The sequence below is a fragment of the Capricornis sumatraensis genome, chromosome 9 (assembly GCF_032405125.1).
Source record: "Capricornis sumatraensis isolate serow.1 chromosome 9, serow.2, whole genome shotgun sequence".
Lineage (NCBI taxonomy): Eukaryota > Metazoa > Chordata > Mammalia > Artiodactyla > Bovidae > Capricornis > Capricornis sumatraensis.
Window position 1 is genome coordinate 32,623,185 of NC_091077.1, and position 5,181 is coordinate 32,628,365.

Sequence of the window (5,181 nt, forward strand, 5' to 3'; positions counted from 1 at the left end):
TACAATCACCATCTGCAGTGATTCTGGAGCCCTCAAAAATACAGTCTGACACTGTTTCCACTGTTTCCCCATCTATTTCCCATGAAGTGATGGTTCTGAATGTTGAGCTTTAAGCCAACTTTTTCACTCTCCTCTTTCACATTCATTAAGAGGTTTTTTAGTTCCTCTTCAGTTTCTGCCATAAGGGTGGTGTCATCTGCATATCTGAGATTACTGATATTTCTCCTAGCAGTCTTGATTCCAGCTTGTGCTTCTTCCAGCCCAACGTTTTTCATTATGTACTCTGCGTTAAAGTTAAATAAGCAGGGTGACAATATACAGCCTTGACATACTCCTTTTCCTATTTGGAACCAGTCTGTTGTTCCATGTCCAGTTCTAACTGTTGCTTTCTGACCTGCATAATAGGCTTCTCAAGAGGCAAGTCAGGTGGTCTGGCATTCCCAACTCGTTCAGAATTTTCCATAGTTTATTGTGATCTGTACAGTCAAAGGCTTTGGCATAGTCAATAAAGCAGAAATAGATATTTTTCTGGAACTCCCTTGCTTTTTCCAGGATCCAGCAGATGTTGGCAATTTGATCTCTGGTTCTTCTGCCTTTTCTAAAACCAGCTTGAACATCTGGAAGTTCACGGTTCACGTATTGCTGAAGCCTGGCTTGGAGAATTTTGAGCATTATTTACACATAAAATAGTATAAGAAATGATAAATCTAAATTAAATCAAAATGTCTGGTTTAACACAAAAAATCTGGTAAATCCTAACAGAGGACACTTGATACTTGGAAGAAAAGCTATGATAAACATAGAGAGCCTATTAAAAAGCAGAGGCATTACTTTGCCAACAAAGGTTCATCTAGTCAAAGCTATGGTTCTTCCAGTAGTCATGCACAGAAATGAGAGTTGGACCGTCAAGAAGGCTGAGCCTCAAAGAATTGATATTTTTGAACTGTGGTGTTGGAGAAGACTCTCCAGAGTCCCTTGGACAGCAAGGAGATCCAACCAGTCCATCCTAAAGGGAATCAGTCCTGAATACTCATTGGAAGGACTGATGCTGAAGCTCCAATACTTTGGTCACCTGATGTGAAAAGCCGATTCTTTGAAAAAGGCCCTGATGCTGGGAAAGATTGAAGACAGGAGGAAAAGGGGATGACAGAGGATGAGATGGTTGGATGGCATCACCGAATAATGGACATGAATTTCAGCAAGCTCTGGGAGATGGTGAAGGACAGAGAAGCTTGGCAGGCTGCAGTCCATGGGGCAATAAAGAATTAAAAATAGAGACATTAAAATAGCTGATTTACTTTCAGCACTTACTCTGTTTAAATATTTTCACATCCTGCTTAATTTTAAAGATGGAAGTCATTTTACTCAATTTACTTTCTTTGTTCTCCTATATTAATCCAAAATGACAATTCTCATTTGCCTTTTACAATCTTATGAAAGAACTGCATTTCTAAAATTCTCTTGAAAATTGGCATTGTGCTACTTTGATGAGTATGTTTCTGTTTTCATTTAAATGCACTTTAAAATAGCTGCTCTGAGAAATCAGATGCAAAATGTTTTATCTGTTATCTGGCAATGGCTGTGTTTTACTATCTTTGGTGCTAAAAACTTTTCTTTCTATGGAGATAAAAAGATAATTAGCATTTAATTGTCTCAAATCACCTGTAGTTGTCTCTTTATGAGAGTTTGCAAAACAGGAAAAAGTAATGCTGAACAAGTTTTTAATAATCTAAATCACCACAGGAGTAGTTACTAACTAACAGATGATTTCCAAATATACATCTTTTAAAAGAGAAATCATTACTAAAGGCCTGGTGTTAAGACCAAAGATTTCTTAGGAATCTATTTTATTTTTATTTTACTTTATTTTTAAACTGTAATGAAAACAATTTTATTTGTATAATTTTTATCTGTATACCCATAATGAGTTACTACCTTAGTTTTGCTAAGAATAACTTCTAACAAAGGTGATACTATTTTATTCTTCCAATTCTATCAAGATGCAATTGACAAAGAGAACTGGATAAATTTAATGTATACAGCATAATGACTTGACTTACATATATCATGAAATGATTAGCACAATAAATTTGGTGAATATCCATTATCACATATAGACACAAAATTGTAAAAAAAAAAAAAATAGAAAAAAGTTTTTTTCTTGTGATGAGAACTCTTGGGATTTACTCTTTTAACAATTTTCATAAATAACTTAAAGCTGTGTTAATTATATTTATCATGTTGTACATTCAGTTCAGTTGCTCAGTCGTGTCCGACTCTCTGCATTACAACCCTGGTATTACCTTATAAATGGTAGTTCGTATATTTTGACTATCTTCACCTAATTCCCCCTTTCCTTAATCTTCATTTCTGGTAACCTAAAAATTAATCTCTTTTTCCATGACTTTTTTTTTTTTATTTTATTTTTAATAGGATTTTCTTTTAACATACATTTAATAAAAAATAATATCTACTCTGGCTCTCTTCTCCATTGTAAGGGGAAGAGTCATGAGGAGGGGCTGGCACTCTGTCCACCCCTAGGCATCCGGACAAGCCCTACTTCCAAGGCTCCCCTCTACCCGCCACTTTCCAACAGGCTGTGACTTCCAGACAGATGGTTCAAAGTTACAAGTGCTTTAGGCCCTCCCTTGAGCTCCCCCAGCCCCCCGCCTTGGGCAGAATTCAGGGGCCACCTGGGAAAAAAACCCTTGCCTTTTCTTATTCTTGGGACCCTTCATTCATGTCAGAAAGAGGATCTGGGGACAGAGAGTGACATCTCTACTGGCTAGGGGGAACGGAGCAAAGGGACAATGATGAGGGACAAGGCCGAGAAGAGGGATGGCGCTGAGCTGGCCTCACTGCAGCTGGTCACTGCGGAACAAGTCCTCCACAGCCAGGTCAGGCAGCAAGGTGCAGGGGTTGCTCAGCATGCTGAGCCCCTCCAGGCCCAGTGGCTCCCTGTGCAGCTCCTCCTCCAGCCCCAGTCCCAGCCCTAGCCCCAGCCCAGCTGCTGACACCTCGAAGCCCAGCACTCAGGCCAGGGCCGCTGCAATCTCCTTGTGGAAGCCTGGGGAGGTGTCTCCTGTGAGGATGATGTTAGGCCCTGAGCCATAGTGAGAACAGTGGGTTACATTCTGGTGGTTGAGGGCATGAGGGTCCTGGGGCCCACTCACTGTCCTCTCATCCCCTAAGAGTCCAGGCCCTTTGGAAAAGCCAGGGAGATTCAGCACCAGCTGGTCAATGGGTTCTCCATGCTGAACTGCCCCAGGTTCCCGAGGCTGAAGTCACTCACTGACTGGTGGTAAGACTGTTGTCCATGCTCACTGGGGCTGGCCGGGTCCAGTGTCCATTACTGTAGCTTCCTGCCCAGGGGCTGACACCCTGAGAGCTGTACTGAGCAGGCATGAGAGGGCAGCCCTGGCTGCTGCAGAGGCTTTGGGGTAGGTGGCTGAATGGGCAGAATGAAACCTTGGGGGCTGTAGTGGATATGGAGGCAGCCACTGGTTGGTGGGCAGCTTACTGGTATCCAGGGGGATGCCCTGAGTGATGGAAGACAAAATGGGTGACATTGTTGGCAAAAACTGTTTGGGCAGTTGCTGTTGGGACCTTCTGGCATTGGCTGGGCCAGCAAACTATGGGGACTGAGGGGCACATAGCGGTGGTGGGGGAAGGCCCTAGGGGCAGAAGCTGAGTAAGGCAGAGGTAGAGGTGGGGGGTTGGCAGGGACGGCAGAACCAGAGATGAAGCAGAAGAGGAGGAAGAGGAGGAAGAGAGGGCTGGGGCACGGAGCGAGGGGTGACCCAGGGAGGTGGTGGGCAGTGCCTGGTGGGCCAAGGAGGCGGCAAGCAGTCATGAAGGGTGACTGTGGGAGCCCTAGAGCTGGGGCTGAGGACTGCTCAGGGAAGCCTGGAGGTTGGGATTGCTTAGGGAGGACAGCAAGGATGGGTGGCTGAGAGGTGAATGATGTCCTGGTATACCATAGCCCAGACCCGTACTGATGCCCAGATGGGTCATGGTGTGGGCCAAACTGGAGGGACTGTTGCCCCCACTCAGGCTGAGACAGGCTGTCTCCTCTGGGTCCATGAGGTGGGCAGTGGTGGGGGAAAGTGCAGGGTGATGAAGTCAGGTAGGGAGCCGCCTGTGTTCATGGCAGGTAGGAGGACAGGCACAGTAGCAGGCTGGTCAGGAGACAGGGAGATGTTAACTCCAGAGACTTCACAGGACTGAAGTCAGGAGGAGGATGAGGACAGCTTCTTAGCATCCCATGGTTTCAGCAAGTGCTTACCGTTCAGCAAGTGCTTACCGTTTAGCAAGTTCTCCTCAATAGAAGGGACTTTGGAGCCCATCTCGCCATCCAGAAAACCTTCATGGCTGATCGGCAGGACCCTGGTGGATGCAGGGCCTGGATAACTGTCCAGAGGGCTGGGGTACATCATGCTTGTGTGAAGGACAGAGTCAGAGCTTGTTCTCTTAAGTGCAGATGGTAGTTGAAACAACTGCCCCTTCTCTGCAGGGAAATTGCTCCAGAGCATTGTCCTCCACTCACTGGACTCTGGAGAAGGAGATAAATAGGACAATAGGGAGAGCTGTCAATGTGGTGAGGGTAGCGGTGAAGTGGGGATACCATTCTTCGGGGATCTCCCTGCACCTGTTCTCCCAGCCCGTGGTGCCGAGTGCTCTGAGATGAATCCAGAGGGGAGTGGAAGGGACCCTGGAACTCAGCCAGGCCACAGCCAATCTGGTTCACGTTGGGCAGAGAGCCACCATAGTGGGAGCTCCTTGTGTATGCCAGCTGCAGTTTTTGGACCTGCAACTGGGTGGAGCTGACGTTCATCATCACCTCCTTGAAGGCCACCGTCTCCTCGGCCTGACACTACTTCTGCAGTGCGATCTTCTCACTAAACTTAAGTGGACTGGAAGCTGAGGCTGTGGCCAAACCGGCCCATTTGCTCCAGACGTCACCATCTTTCTCGCCCTTCAATCCCCGCCACCCTCCCAATACAAGCCTCCACCTCCGCCATGGGCCCCAGCCCGGCTCTTCCAGCCATAGCCGCCGCCACCTCTGAATTTTTTCTTTCTTTCTTCTGAAGTATAATTGACCTACAACACTAATTTATCTCCTAGTTACCATGTATTAATCTGATAATTCTAGCTATACAAAATGATCACCATGATAAGTCT

General features: G+C 45.9%; 1 pseudogene; it reads right to left on the bottom strand.

The window, feature by feature from the left end:
* Window positions 1-2,855: 2,855 nt before the first annotated feature.
* On the bottom strand, window positions 2,856-4,965 carry LOC138086533 (CREB-regulated transcription coactivator 2 pseudogene; annotated as a pseudogene).
* Between the last annotated feature and the right edge of the window lie 216 nt (window positions 4,966-5,181).